Here is a 16,880-nt window from a genome sequence, read left to right on the forward strand (position 1 = left end):
CACTCGCCATGCCGAAGTCAGGCATCGCACTGTGAGCAACGCGATTAGCCGTGACAGTATGCCTCCCCTTAGGGCTGGCACCTCCCGGCTTGCCAGGATGTCTCGTATGAAATCTTTTAATCAGCCGAGGAGCGCGGACGGCAGATACTGGTTCCCAGGTACGATCAGCGGGCGAGTACCCCTTCCAGTCAATTAGGTACTGAAGACGACCCCGGTGATATCGGGAGTCGCAAATTTCTTTGACTTCATATTCAGGCCCTGAATCGGGAATTACGGGCGCAGGACAGTCTGTAACCCTGGGATGGAAGGAACTGCGATTATCGGGCTTCAATTGTGACACGTGAAAAACTGGGTGTATTCTTGACCAGGAATCAGGTAAACAGAGTTTGAAAGCCGCGGAACCTATGGCGGCGATTACTCGGAAGGGACCAAAATATCGAGGAGAGAGTTTAGACGGAACAAGATGTCTAGGTAGAAACCTTGAAGAAAGCCATACTCGATCTCCGGGTTTGATGACAGGTGCTGGGGTGCGATGACGATCAGCGAAGTACTTTCTCCTGTCCTGGGAATGGTGCAGAGCGATAACCGCGGAGCGGTGTCCTTGACGGATTTGTTCCGTGAGTTTGTTTAAGTCTGGGAATTTAGTGTCAGACCTCTTCATAGTGGGAAAAGATGTTGGACTGAATCCAAAAGAGCACTGAAAAGGAGATGTTCGTATGGCCGAATGGTAAGAGTTATTATACGCGAACTCAGCGAGGGGGAGTAGGTCCTTCCAATCGTCCAGAGCCGCCGAGATGTAATTTCTGAGGTATCCTTCTAATGTTTGATTTAGTCTTTCTGTTTGACCATTCGATTGAGGGTGGTAGCCAGAACTAAGAGCCCTGGATATCCCCAAAAACCGACAAACGAGTTTCCAATATCGGGACGTGTACTGTGGACCTCTGTCCGATATGATTGTTTCCGGTAGGCCATGAAGGGCAAAAACATGTCTGATGAAAATACGTGCCATTTGAGCTGCAGAGGGTAACCCAATCAGGGGAACAAAATGCGCCAGTTTCGTCAAGGTGTCAATAACGACCATAATAGTATTATAGCCCTGGGATTGGGGCAGTTCTACGATGAAGTCCGTGGTTATTATTTGCCATGGACGGGAAGGCAAGGGCATTCTGACCAATTCTCCCAAGGGTGTTTGCCTGGGTATCTTGTTTTGTAAGCACGTGGGACACGAGCTCACATATTCCTTGGTGTCCTTTCGAACAGCAGGCCACCAAAAGAAACGGGAAACAAGATCCAACGTGGAGGTGAAGCCTCGATGTCCTGCTACCTTGGATTTATGGCACATGTCCAAAACCTCCTTCTGGAGAGGACGCATCGGAATGTAGGCCCTTTGTTCCATGAAATAACATCCATCCTCCTCTACCAGAACTGATCGGTTGGACAATGAAAGTGACCTCATAGCAATGGGATCAGATTGGGCTCTAAGGCGAGACAGGAAATCTGGAGCTGCCACCACTCCCATGGTCAATGGTGGAAATATAGGTTCTGGCCTGAAAGGACTGTCTATAGGATGGTCCTTGCGAGACAAGGCATCAGCTCTTAGATTCTCCCTTCCAAGAATAAAGGAAAACGTAATCCTGAAAGGAGAAAAAAAATGAGCCCATCGTGCCTGACGACTGTTACAGGTTTGAGCGTATTGCAGAATTCGGAGATTATGATGGTCTGTCCGTACTTCGACCGGGAATTTGGCTCCTAAGAGCAAATGTCGCCATTCCTCAAAGGCTCGCTTGATGGCGAGAAGTTCTTTCTCCAGAACCGTGTAGTTGATCTCAGAAGGCAAAAGAGTTTTGGAAAGAAATGCAACAGGTCTCTCCTGCTCAAGGTCGTCCGGTTGTAGTAGAACGGCGCCTAAAGCATGTTGGGAGGCATCGGTCTCCACGATGAATCTTCGATTTTGGTTCGGCGTTAGAAGAATCGGTGCTGATGTAAATAACTGCTTAAGTCTGTCAAAGGCTTGATCGGTAGCTGCCGACCAGACAAACAGGACTCCTTTCTTAAGAAGACTGGTAAGTGGCTGAGTAAGTTTTGAGAATTCAGGTATGAATCTCCGATAGAAATTTGCGAACCCTATAAAGCGTTGAATATCTTTAACAGATGCGGGTGTGGGCCAGTCTCGTACCGCCAAGACTTTTTCTGGGTCCATTGCTATCCCCTGGGCGGATAAAACGTATCCCAAGTAAGTAACTTTGGGTTGATGAAATGAACACTTCTCGGGTTTACAGAACAAATGATTTTGTTGTAGACGTCGAAGCACCTCTTGAACGTGCGGTATGTGGTCTTGTATGGAGGAGGAAAAAATCAATATGTCGTCCAGGTACACCACCATACTGTGTAAGAGAAGGTCAGAAAAAAGATGATCCATAAAACGTTGAAAAACAGCAGGGGCGTTGGATAGCCCAAACGGCATGACCCTGTACTGATAATGCCCAAACGGCGTTCTAAAAGCCGTCTTCCATTCGTCCCCGGGCTTTATCCGTATCAGGTGGTATGCTCCTTTTAAGTCCAACTTTGTATAGATAGTAGCCCCTTTAACTGCTTCAAGGATGTCAGGGATGAGTGGCATGGGGTATTTGTCGGGCACAGTGATCTTGTTCAAACCGCGGAAGTCTATACAGGGTCGTAATTCCTTAGAATTTTTCTTGGCTATAAAGAACAAAGAGGCGGCTGCTGGGGAGGTAGATTCTGTTATCAGTCCATTCTCCAAATTGGAGTGAAGGTATTCTCGTAGAACCTCTTTTTCCGTGTTAGACAGAATATACATACGGCCAAAGGGAAGCGGTTGATCTGGTATCAAATCTATAGCACAGTCGTCTCTCCTGTGGGGAGGCAACTGGTTAAACTCCGAGGACAGAAATACGTCCTGAAAACTCTCGTATACTTCAGGGAGGCCTGCGATCTGATTGAGGGAATGTACCCCTTTAGTATTATTCGAGGAAGGAGAAGATTCTATGGCGACCCTTTGGTGATTTCCGATGCAGTGTGTCAGACAGAACTCTGAACCCAGAAAGAAAGACCCAGCGGTCCAGTTGATAAACGGATTATGTTTCCTGAGCCAAGGTAATCCTAAAATCACCGGATGATGAGCTGCTCGCATGATATCTAGAGTTAGAATCTCCTGATGGGTAGAAATGGACATTTGAATTGCTGCGGTCTGTTCTTTGATGGGACCCGAGATCAGCGGGCTTCCATCCACACTTTCAACCGGGATCGGTTCCTCTTTAGGGAAACGTGGAATCTTTAAAGAAGCAGCCCAGTGGTCGTCCACGAAATTACCCGCAGCCCCACTATCAATTAGGGCCGGAACGTCCTGTAAAATGAGACTTCCTATTGTGAAGGAAACCTTTAATACCAACATATTGGTGGTTGAAAGGTTGGTGCAATAGAAGGAATGTGAAGTATATGAGGAACCTTGACCAGACTTAGGTTCCCGGATCGTGGTTCCTCTTACGACCGGGCGTTGGCGTTTCCCGACCGCCGAACTGGAGCAATAGGGCATTCTTGGACAGAGTGGGAGCTGGCGCCACAGTACATACACAGTCCCAGGCTACGTCTGCGATTTCTCTCTTCTGGACTCAAAGGTCCACGAGACGCTGAACCAAGTTGCATAGGTTCCTCTGTTGGCGGGGGTTTAAAGGTTGAAGGGACAAAGGGTGTCCTTGCGACCCTACCCTTTCTCCTTTCAGTCATCCTCTCTTTCATACGATAATCGAGCTGCATCACTAGGGCTATGAACTCTGTGAGAGTGGTGGGACGTGGAACTCTGGAGACCTCGTCCTTGAGATCTTCTGATAAACCCCTCCTAAATAATGTGACCTGCGCATCGTCCGACCATGTGGTCTCACTGGCCATTTGTTTGAATTTTGTGATATACGCCAGTATGTCCAGATTGCCCTGCTTGAGATCCAATAGATGTTCTTGTGAAGCAACCCTGATCTCCTGTCGCCCGAACATGGTACGAACGCTATTGCAGAAGGCGGTGTAGGAGTCCAATAACGGGTTATTATTTGTAACTAAAGGAGTAACCCAAGCCAATGCGGGTCCTACCATCTGAGACACCATGTAGCCAACCCGATCCCGGTCTGTATGAAAGAAATGTTCTTTAAATGCAAATTGCACCGCACATGCCTCAAGGAACTCCTTTACCCTATGCGGGTTTCCATCGAATTGCCCACCCGGAAGAGGTCCGGGGGGAACCTCGGAACAATGGGGGATGCGAGATATGTGAGCTTGTTGTGCAATCTGTTGAGACGCATGCTGCTGCTGCTGTCTTAAGGAGGTGTTGTCTTGTTGCAATTGCTGAACCTCGCTAGTCAGGGATTGCACTGCAGCAATCAATTGTTGAATCTGCTGCTGCTGTGGATCCATCCTAGACTATAGTCAAAATGTATTCCTCACCCGGGGCAAGTGAAAAACAGTGTCACTTCTTATTACAGGCGTTGCTAACTGTTATGACTAACAAACAAACTTTGCTGAGAGAGCCCGTGTGAGGATTACATAGAAACAAAAAGGTCTCTCACCTGGGAAATGGAACCAGGGATGATGTGATTCGATGATAAATAGAATTCCCCCCGAGAAACTCCCAGTGAACCGGCACAAAGGCCAGGGCAGAGGAAGGTCCCCAGGGAAACCCTCTTGGGGAATAAAACCCTGTGGAGCTGCTAGAGAACGTAGACTCCTTGAGAAGTCCCGTGGATGTAGGTGAAGCTATCCCGGGAGTTTCGGAGATGACTGGGTGTGTCTTTAGAAGATCGGGGCCAGAGCAACAATGTCAGGCCGGCTGATGAAAGATAGAGAGACAGAATGATTAGTCTTATAGTTGCCTAGACATTAGAAAGATACCCCTGAAGCAGGAATCTTACCAAAGGATCCGTAAGTAACAAAGCCTTGTAATGTGAATACTCGATGACCAGGGATGGAACAAGAGACTGGGTACGCTAGACAAAGCAGAGCAAGTCACAAGGAAAGTAAACACACAAACGAAAAGAAAACTCGGAGCCCCCTGTTATCAAGGATAAGACCTGAAGGCACTCTTACCGAGAATGACCAGAAACCCTCTGAAAGATTGGAGGTAACCGATGTCCAGAAGGAATGAAATCAAAAGGTGGTGGATCTAATATATAAAACAAAAACTAAACTAAGAGTCCACAGGTGAAGAGACCAAAACCCCTCTTAATGCGTCGTGCTAAATAAGTGCCTACCACTATGGAACCAAGCTGGAGGGAGGCGGTGGCAGGAAACAACTTCTTCAACGAAGGGTAGCGGATAACTCACGAGAGTGAAAGGCACCGAGACGTCCTAAACCATAAACACACAACAAAGGTCTGTAAAGATCAAAGGGAGCACAGTTGTAAATGTTAGAAGCTAACAAAGGCAAGGTCGAAGAGAGGGAGTAAGAGATTCCCTAGCACGAACTCACGTAGCGTTCGCCAGCTCCTAGGAGAGTAGCAACGCGTCCTCGTTCGGGACGAGCAGGTTGATAAGCCGTCGGCATTCCGTCCCGGAGACATCGCAAAGCATGATGGGGCGCAACAACTAGACCGCCACACACACGGTAGCGGTCCGCAAGGTCCGCCATGTTGGAATCAGGCACGTCCGTGCCACTCGCCATGCCGAAGTCAGGCATCGCACTGTGAGCAACGCGATTAGCCGTGACACTCTTGCCAGTGAAGTAACTAGGCAGCAACGAGCCTGCATCAATCAACGCGCCCGTGCGCTGAAAGCAGGATGGAGAGCACACTTTCCAAGAAAACAAGGCCCAGTCTCCAGTCGAGTAGACTCCAGGGAAGGGTTCGAGGTCGTTAGAGGTCAGAACAGGCTGAGTGACGTCCCTGTGGATACCAGGTGAGCGTTACAGATATGGCATTTATAAAACGCCTATACACAAGTGTTTCAAGGTGTGGCGAGGCAAGGGAGGGAAGACAGAGGCAACGATCTTACTAGGCCAGGTGACAGTGAGATCGGGCAAGTGCAGGGGAAGGGGGAAGGGGAAAAGTGCGGGGGGAGGGAGAGGGAGCAGTGCAGTACATGGGATTGACAGTAAAAAAAAATAGAATGAATTAAACCAATAAATAAAAGTGCGGCCAGCTGGTGGCAAGTGCAAGGGTAAGTGCAGACATCAGGGGTCAAGAGCTGGTAGCGGGCTGTAGGGATACAGAATACAGTCCCCAAGTGCAGGGGTTGCCAGGGGGCAGTGCAGGAGTGCAATTGGCATGGGAGGGGAATCAGAGGGTGGCCAGGTGACCAGTGCAGTTTCAGCCAGGATATGAGCAGGGGAGAGGAGGAGAGAAAGAAGAAGCAAAGAGGAGGGTTTTGAGGTGCTTCTGGACCCAGAGATGGTTCTGCACAAGTTTAAGTGAGGTAGGGAGGCTGTTCCAGAGGGGGGCCCCAGCCGAAGAAAGAGATCTACTACCAACTCGTTGCTTTGAGAAGCGACTGAGCCTGAGGGAGTTGGAGGCGGATGAGCGAAGAGCTCGAGAAGGAAGATATTTAGGAAGAGCGAGTTGAAGGTATTGAGGACCCAGGTCCCAGAAGGCCTTGTGGACAATGCAGAGGGTTTTGACCTTAATCCTCACAGCCACTGGGAGCCAGTGCAAAGATTTCATTCCTGGAGAGATCGATCCTTGGGCTTGAGGCCAAGGACAAGTCTCACAGTCCTGTCCTGGATGAGTTGCAGAGGGCGGAGAGTAGAAATAGGCAGATTTAGAAAGAGGCTGCTACACTAGTCCTGTCTAGAGAGAACCAGAGCTCTGGAGTCAGTGAGCTTCTGGGGGAGCTTCTGGGGGAAGGAGAGGAAAGGAAGAATACGTCTCGCTGGCCTGTTCTGAATAAGTTGTAGAGGGCGAAGAGTAGAGGCAGGCAGATTTAGAAAGAGGCTGTTGCAGTACTCCATCCTAGAGAGAACCAGGGCTCTGAAGACAGTGAGCTTCTGGGGGAAGGAGGGGAAAGGAAGAATACCTATGAGGAGGTGCAGCTGGTAGTGTGACTTCTTAGAGACATCAGAGATGTGAGGAGAGATGGAGAGTATGGAGTCGAAGATGAACCCAGGGTTTTTAGCCTCACAGGTGCGAATAGGAAGGGGGCCAAGGGAGGCGGCCAGAGAGTGACAGGAAAGGAGGGAGCAGGTGTGCCAATGAGTATAATCTCAGTCTTACTGGCATTAAGCCAGAGATTGTTGGCGGCGCACCACTCCTGTATAGCAGATAGACAGTCAGAGATGAGAGAAGGAGAAGAAGTGGCGGAAGGGACTCTGAAAATAGTTGAGTGTCATCCGCATAGCACTGAAAGTTGGGGCACAGAGCGGCAATGCGGTGGGTAAGAAGTGACAGGTGTTGGTTGAACAGCCAGGGAGAGAGGTTAGACCCCTGGGGAACACCACAGGCAGAGATAGAGGATAGGAAGGACCCAAGTTGGACCTGGGAGGGTCGATCGGAAAAGAAAGAGGTCACCAAGCCGCCAAGCCAGGTCCTGATCGGTGATACCAAGGTTATCACAGAGACGGTTGAGCAGAATGGCATGGCAGAGGAGAGATCAAGTAAGATGAGGACACAGGGGGTGTATTGGAATCAGGAGAGCAGTTTCCGTACTTCTGGCTGCTCTGAAGCCAGATTGATGTTCATGGAGACAACCAACAGATTCTGTGTGAAGATTAAGCTGGGAGATGGCCAGCTTTTCCAGCAGTTTGCCCAGGAAAGGGGTGATGGAGATTGGGCGATAGTTAGCCGGGCAAGACGGGTCGGCAGAGGGTTTCTTAAGAAGAGGGTGCACAAGGGAGTGCTTCAAGGGGAAAGGGAAGACCCCCGTGGCAAAGGAGTGGTTGCAGAAGTCAGCAAGAGCAGGGGCCAAGTTGTTAATGTGGTCCTTGATGGTTCTGGAGGAACAGGGGTGAAGCTGTTTTGACGAGACTTTCATAGATCGGACTTGTCTAGTAACCTCGCCTGGAGAGAACAGGGGAAAGGCAGAGAAGGAGGGAGGAGAGGTGGGCGAAGAAGGGCCAGAGGAGGAGAAGGGGGTAGAAAGGGCAGGGGGCGAGGAAGAGAGAGAGGACAGGATGTCCTGAGTTTTAGAGATGAAATGAGAAGCCAGGGCCGTGCAGAGGGCCTGGGAGGGGACAGGAGAGGTAGAAACTGCAGCAGGATTGGCAAGCTCCTTGCAGATTTTAAAGAGTTCGGCTGAGTTGTTAGATGCCGCAGAGATGCACACTTACACGTGGGCTTTCTTCTTGGTGCGGGCAGAGAGCCGGTATGGCCTTTGGAGCAGGCGGTAGGCCAGTTTGTCAGAGGATGTACCGGAAGCATGCCATTTCCTCTCCGCCACCCTGCACTTGAGTTTAAGGGTGGCGAGGTCTGAGTCGTACCAGGAAATGCACTTGGCTTTGGGCTTCAATCGGATCCTCATGACAGGGGAAAGAACATCAAGAGTATCAGAGATAGCATAGTGGAGCATGGCGAGGGTTGTGTCAGGGTGTGAGTTAGCCAAAGGGGGGGAGGGGTGTAAGAAGGTGGCAGCGAAAGCCTCAACTGGCACACGCTTGATGGGTCAGATAACCGAGAAGGTAGGTGGCAGTGCGGAGTTGGCTTGGCCTGAGAGGTGGAGAGAGTGAGCTGGGAGGAAAGTAGAAAGTGATTGCTGCAGGAGAGATGAGTGGTGAGAGGGATAGAAAGGGGAAGGTCTGTGGAGATCAGAACATTCAGAGTATGCCCTGCAGTGTGAGTCAGCCCAGAGGGGAAGATAGAGAGTGAGAGAGTTGCAGAGGTCGCAAAAGAGTCCAGAGGAAGGACAGGAAGCATCCAGGTGGATGTTAAAGTCTCCAAGAAGGAGGAGAGGAGTGGTAGAGACCAGGAGGGAAGAGGAGAGGTCTGCCCACTCAGAGAGGAAGGAGAAGATCTGACCAGGTGGCCGATAGATGGTAGCCACAGTAAGGGAATGGCTAGAAGAGAGAGAGAGAGCCTGCATACGAAAGAAGAGTAGGCCTGTGTAGGAATGACAGAGACAGGAATCCACTCAGGGAAGATCACGGCTACACCCCCTCCTGGAACGGTTGGAACTGGGCGCAGAGAGTATCTTGTAGCACTTATGTATGTACCAAATGTGAACTGACTGGTTTACCAGTGCTCTAAATGTTAGCATTTAATTATTCATTTACCAAAGGTGAATTAATTTGCTTCCAGGTGACCCATCCTATGAGATGTACTTATGTAGGTACCAAATGTGAACTGACTGGTTTACCAGTGCTCTAAATGTTAACATTTAATTATTCATTTACCAGAGGTGAATCAATTTGCTACCAGGTCACCCAAATTATGAGATGCATTTATTTATGTACCAAATGCGAACTGACTGGTTTAACAGTGACCCAATTGCTAATAATGAATTATTTATTTAACAGAGGTGAATTAACTTACCCCCTGCAAGACCCAATCCATGTGATCCACTTAGTTATGTACCAAATGTAAACTGACTTTCTCACATATGACCATTGATGTTATGTAATGATTTTATACCAAGGCTCTAACTGCACCCATTTCTGTCTTATAAAAACACGGCTGTCAAGCTGGTCAAATGATAGTGGTCTGTGACTGTTTATTTTAACCATGGTGCACACTAATCCGAGTTAGCCACGAGGGCTATCTCGTTCACAGAATAGGTCCTTCCCTCTCACAGAGCAATCTGTCTATGCTGAGGGCAGAGAAGGTCATCGTAGAAGAGACCACTCATCGCCCCTGTGTTGTCAATTCGCACATGTGTGCGGTAAGGTGTAAATATCCCATGCTCAGGACTCCTACAGGTTGCTGTTCACCACCTTTTTAGATACCATAGGGAGAAACACCTTACACAATGATAAAAAGTTACTACATGGGTAAACGTTATGTTAACAAAGCGGCTGATTACTACAGCAACGCGATGATGTCACGTTACGGGTGACATCATCGCGTCAGAATGCATCACAGGATGACGATACAAATTAGGTTGAACAAGATGGCAGCGGCGTTCCAGAATGCGGGACGCTGCTGATGGTTGAAATAAGCCTACAGGGCAGGTCAGGTAAGCAATGAGCACATCATTTATATATTTATGGTTGACCTCACCACTTATTAAAGTGGTACTCTTTTTTGATTTAGATTTGTTATATGAAACAGGAACCCTACCACATAATACAGATGAAAAATGGACTCTGGGAGATGGATACATAAGGTACACCATGGCAACAGATGGGTTGACTATGAGTGAGGTTTTATATTAGAAACACATTAACTAATTGGACACACACTGGGGCTGATTCATGGAATTTGTGCGCCGAAAAACAGGAATTTATGCGCCATTCTATCCGCAAATCCCTGTTTAACAAATGGAGATTTGCGGGCTGAATGGCGCACAAATCCCTGTTTTTCGGGGCACAAATTCCATGAATCAGCCCAACAGTTTTTTTGCAGATTGTCATGGAAACTGATATAGAAAATAATTGGAAGGTTTGGTACTGCTCATACATATATATGGTGGTCTATAACCTAAGGAAAAGACAAATCACAGGTATATGCATTTTGGTCAAATCAATACGATTTAATGTAATTGTAGTACAACAGGAATAACACTATATACCATTCTCTGTTATATCACAGGACACAGGATTACAATTGGTTGTCTAGATTTCAGTGGAATGCGGGTAGTGAGGTAAGAAGAGTATACAACACCAATTTTTTTTTTTCCTATACGCCATGTGAACAAGTTTTAAGTAGGATTGACTATCTAGACTGTCCATTAGGGGAGTTCACCAGATGTGTGGGATTTTTCGATCCCAAGTAGACAACATGGGTTGAATTTTTAAACAATGTTTGCTCGGGAATGGAACTGGACATGGACAAGTGTTGATTGATTCACTAACACAGAGACCGTTTTGAATGAATTGTAAATATGTACTAGTCCTTTTTACTATGGTATATCGCTTGCTGGTGTCTCTCTCCAGCACTGATCACTGATACAAAAAAGTGTGGATTTATAGGACACACAACATACAAATGGTTATGATTGTGACTGTATATCTAGGAAAGCAACATTGTTAAGAACTGTATTGGATAGTGATAATGAATTATTATGAACGAATACCGCCTGGATAAAGCCCAAACGGGCGAAACATTAGCACATGCTCGCTAACGAGTTAATCTTTGGTTTTGGTTTTTGTAATTTTTACACATTTTTGTAGAGATAACAGTTTTTCTGAGTCTTGGTAATTTTTGTAGAGATAACCATATACAACATTTTGAACCACAGTGCATGGAAGTGTCTGGATCTTTTCATAAATGTTCAACACTGGTTGTTTTTTAGTGTTACAACCACCAGACTACAAATGCAGCATAGGTGGTCATTTGGAAGTAGTTAGATACTCTTTTTTAAAAATAATTTCAAGTCTGAATTGTAATTAATATTAGGGGAGTGCAGTGTCCCGTTACAAAACACCTAAACTAGTTCTGAATATACTGAATTTCCTTCTGTCATTTTCTTCCAGGCGGGCTTCCCTGAGGAAATATTAACTGACCAGGGAAGTACCTTTATGTCCATACATGTAAGTGAAATAACAGAACTATTTGGGCTCAAGACCTTGCGTGCCTCATTGTACGACCCCTGACAGACGGGTAGGCAGAGAAGTTTTAACAAACTCAAGTCCATTCTAAAACAAGGAGTACATGAAGATGGCCTAAACTGGATATACTAATTACCTGAGTATTGTTCAGGGTGTTGACAGTGCCTCAAAGCTCCACAGGATTTTCACCCTTTGAATTAATGTATGGGCTGTGGTGAAATGACGGAACTCTCCATCCTTTGGTGTGTGAGCGGCAAGCCTTAAGAGACTGGGATGGTCCAGCCGCTAACTGATGTGCCTCCCAGAGGGTGGACAAAGAAAGTCCCACTGGCTCACCACTGCCACAGGGACGCTGTCTTTCCTTTACCCAATCAAGCAGGTCAACACCAGCAAAAGTAAATACTCACTTCAAGTCCCAGGGGGGCATCAGTAAACGCTAAGCTTATCACTAGAGTGAGCAAGTGTAACAGTTTCCATCCTTGTGATATTTCACACATCACTGACCTCCATAAGTGGCAAACTAACATTATGACACATTAGTGCTACGAAAGCCCTGTTCTGACCTAAATTGCAGATACATCCTCACCTGTGGAATACAAAGGTCTGGTCAACATGAACACTATGTGGAAAGAAAATGAATGGCTATAACCCAATTTGAAGGCGAATCTTACAGACCAATCCCGGGCTGGCTCAACAAAGCCTTCCCTGGACCAGAAGTATAAAGGAGGTAGAGAAACCACAGAGGTAGGATAAAACTGGACAGAGGCAGGTATGCTGCTGAGAGATCCTTGGATACAGAGAGAAACTACTGATTGTGCTGAAGTAGTCAAGATTCTGAAGGCTGCAAAAAGAATTCTGTGGTTACAGAGCCCCAGGGGGCAGATAACCTAGTGAAAGGTCCTGGAAGTCAGAGCCCAGTCCTAAGGGAAGGCATGAAGATACCTTTCCTTGAAGAACCAAAGAAGGAATACCCTTACCAGGAGGTTAACATATTTGTTTCTGCCTGAAAAGGACCCTACATGATGGGAGGGAAATAGCTGTTCGACCAAATTGAAGATATGGGAGAGCCCTGATATGAATGCTTAGAAAGCCCATGGACTAGGAGAGACCTGTTGTGAATACTGAGAAAACCAAAGACTGTGAGGACCCTATATGTGATTGTTAAAGGCTGAGGAAAAGCCTGAGAAGAAACGGCGATGAAGATTTTAATCTGGGAGAAGACTTCAGTAACAAGGTGAGAACAGAGAGGCTGAGGAATAATTCAGACGGTGAGTAACTGCTGCAAGGACCTTCCAAGAGGAATGTGTTTGTTTTATTGTATTACACTCGGGTTGACATTTAAGAGTAGGTTTTGTAAACACTTTGTTGACCAAGACTTTGGACCTTTGTGTTATAGCTTAGTGTAGCCCGTAGGCAAAAGACTCCTGAAGTATATGATTTAAGAGTGTTTCTTTTGACCTCTGCAATGAACATTACTTTGTTGTTTAGGCAGTCCCTGAACAGACAAACATGTTTATTGCTGTGGATCACTTGCATGTTGTTATAGCAAATTGAATAACTTTGCAGTAATTCACTTCGATGCAATTATTTTCATGTTTTTTTATTCATTTTGGTTTATAATGGGGTTTCCCCCATACCTCCCTACACACCTCCCACTCACCCCAAACCTTCGCATCCTCTTAGAAGCATTACCCCCAAAAATCCCTATTTAAATCACTTTGCAACAACGTAATTGCCTTGAAGTGAATTACCATGAAGTAATTCACTTCAATGTAACAATGGTATGCGGTGTGGATTACCTGAAGTATCCCCACTTTTGTGTTCCATAATCTAATAATGACACTGTTTTCAGTAGGAACGCCCTTATAATTTCTAGTTGTCCTGTTCTTTCTTTAGCACCTATGGTTGTTGGACCAGCCCTCTCCTTGACCATTATGCAGTATAGATGACGAAGTCATTCCAGATGGAGCAAGCGTGACAGAGTTTGCAGTTCATGGCAATTTCCCATAATTGGATGGATAGGCTGAAATTATTAAAGGAGAAACCTGAATCCTTAGCTGGACAAGCTTTTATCGAGGAGGGAGGCATGATATAGTTCTATGGATTGGTCTCCCTGAGTACTTAAGAGCATGAAACATTAGTCATTACAAATGTCAAATGTGACTGCATTTGGAAATGGGAATCCAACAGAGCTAGAGATACATCTATGGGACCCGTTAAGGATGTCACAGAGCCACGGGCAAACGGGCAAATGCACGCACGCGCGTTTTTGTTTGAGACAGAGAGACAGTGAAAGTGAAAGAAAGTGAGAAAGAGAGACAGAATGAGAGCAAGTGAGAGGGTGATTTAGAAAACTAGCGAGAGAAACGAGACAGATGTATAATAGATTATAGATGGCAAAACATTGGGATCTAGGAGGAAACATATTTGTAAGAATGTTTTTGTGACAATTTTACAAAGGGAATAAGGATGTGTACACATTTGCAAAACGGCGGACAAGGGCAGTCTCTGTCCAGGAGTGCTGGAAGAGGAGGGGTTAATCGGCCACACCTGCCTACCTCTGAAGAAAAGCTTCACTCCACGGCAAAGCCACGGCTAAGGGCGGACAAGGGCAGTCTCTGCCCGGCAGTGCTGGAGGAGGAGGGGTTAATCAGCCACACCTGCCTGCCCCTGAAGACAAGCTTCACTCCACGGCAAAGCCGCGGTGAAGGGCGGACCAGTGCAGTCTCTGCCCGGGAGTGCTGGAAGAGGAGGGGTTAATCAGCCACACCTGCCTGCCCCTGAAGAAAAGCATCTCTCCACGGCAAAACCGTGGTGAAGGGCAGACAAGGGCAGTCTCTGCCCGGGAGTGCTGGAAGAGGAGGGGTTAATCAGCCACACCTACCTGCCCCTGAAGAAAAGCTTCACTCCACAGCAAAGCCGTGGCTTAGGGCGGACAACGGCAGTCTCTGCCCAGGAGTGCTGGAGGAGGAGAAGTTAATCAGCCCCACCTGCCTGCCCCTGAAGAAAAGCTTCACTCCACGGCGAAGCAGCGGCGAAGGGCGAGTGTTATGAAAGATTTCTTAATTGTGGGTAATTTTCCTTCCATGTGGCAACCCCTAAACTTTTTGCTGTTGTTTTCACCAGGATCTAGACTTTGCCAGAGAAGTGCAGCCTTCTGCCGCACTCCTCTGGGCTTTCGCTCCATTCTTATGGGGAAACTGACATGCCCTTAAAACAGTCAGTACCGGGAAACGTTGTTTTCCGTAGTTTCTTTATCATGTTGCAGCTTTCGCGCAACATGACACAAGAGGGCACTGTAAGCTAAGTTACTGCACTCTTGGGTCTCTAGTCTTCTACAGGCCCTAGATACTCTCTTTGGATTGTAAATGAACGGTGCAAGTGAATCCCGGACAGGACTGGTGGCAGCAATCGTTTCTTTGTGTTTTTGAGCTCCTTTTTGCGTTTAAGCGCGTTTCTCGCGCTTAGCCCAAAATGGTGGCCCGGCTCCCAAAATGGCAAGACCATGAGGCTCTTTGTCCTGTCCGCTGACAGTCTTGCCCCATTCACCTCCCCCAGGTCGAGCCGAGCCGGGGTCTTCCATATTTGGGCATGTACTTTCCCGCGAAACAAAGATGCTTTTGCGGGCTTCTATAGGCCTTGTGTGTGCCTTCAGGATGTCTGGTCCCAATACATATCCTGGGTGACAGAGAGTCTAGGGTGGTGTGGATGCCTGGGACCTCCGTGGTCCGTGATGGGTCCACCTATGGTGTGAGTGTTTTGTGAGCAGATCTCCCATTGGGTCCCCACCGTTTTGGCGCGAAGGGAACCATGGATAAGAGGGGGCTGGAAACACCACTACCATGTCGATCCCCTGAGTTCTCACGAACAAAGGAATACAGGACCCAAGTATCCTGCAACCACGAGGCTGAACTGAGGAATCGCTGGTGACCCGCTGAAGGACTGCTCCTCTGCACTGCTTTCGCTTTGTGAAACCCTTTCTACCTCTGATCGAACGAGAAGGCCTGTACTGGTACTTCGACCCTTGGAATAGTGGGAACAACTATTCTCGGCATCTTCACCATCTCCTGCACGTAAGCCTTCGGAAGTGTCTCTGGGCCATCCAGCAGACTGACCAGTCTACCCAGGAGTCTTGCTCTGTAACCGCCATCAGGTTGTGTTGTATTACGAGTCCTTGTCACTCTCACACGATTCGTACACTTGGCATTCCCAGGTCTGAAGTGAGTAGTGTACATTGGACTGAAATACACACGGCCGCTCCGTTGCCCTGCTGTGGTAACAAACTGTGCGGGTTCACTGCGTTTGGGACATCCTCAACTCAACTTCTGCTGCTGCGGAATCTACATGACGCCGAGACGTCCCCTACTCGTATCTGAACCTGCCAGCACCGAAACGGATGCGGAGAAGCCTGGGTCTGCTTGTATCGGGGACCGGTGAGTAGCATTGCTAGGAACTGGTCGCCCTGCTGCAGGAGCCCATAGCTTTTCCCCGCTGTGCCTAACAGCACACCTTTCCGTACTCGCGCTCTGCTTCTGCCCACAGTGGAGGCTGCGCTTGAGTCGCGGAGCTCTGTTCATCTTCATTTGTTCACCGAACTAAACTGCCGATTCCCTCGAAGAGACTCCCCTTTTTGCCCGTTGGCACCAGCGTGTGCAGGTTTTTTTGAGCACAAGGCTCCACTCTTCGTAGGGCTTGGACTTCCTTTTAGTTAGGTGCCTCTGAAGGCGGACTGGGTCTAATTAGTATTCGCACTGCCTGTTTTCCTCCACATCTAGGTAGTCTACACATTTCGTGCGTCTAACTCGTTAGACTCGTTTGTATTTATACATATATTGTATTGGTTTGGTATGTGTTGGTTTACTTGAGTTTTATTGTGATTTCTCGCTACGGTCAATTTTACAAAGCCCTTGTAATAAATGTGTATATATTTTTAATATAACACCTGCTTGGAGTAATTTGTAAGTGTCCTTGCTTTGTGAGCTCATTGCGGGCTTTCAGTCACCCTCACCCCTCTTGCGACCTAGTCTTGAACGCCGCGATCGCTACCCTGATTGGTCTGGCTTGTCCAGAGGTTACCCTGTTCCAAGAAACTAGCTTGGCCTTCTGAACCTCTGCCCCTCCAGGACAGAGTTCAGAAATCCGTTTTAACAGCGAGCAAGGGCAGTCTCTGCTCGGGAGTGCTGGAAGAGGAGGGGTTAATCAGCCACACCTGCCTGCCCCTGAAGAAAAGCATCTCTCCACGGTGAAA

The sequence above is a fragment of the Ambystoma mexicanum genome, chromosome 11 (genome assembly GCF_040938575.1).
Source record: "Ambystoma mexicanum isolate Mex_15411 chromosome 11, UKY_AmexF1_1, whole genome shotgun sequence".
NCBI classification, from domain to species: domain Eukaryota; kingdom Metazoa; phylum Chordata; class Amphibia; order Caudata; family Ambystomatidae; genus Ambystoma; species Ambystoma mexicanum.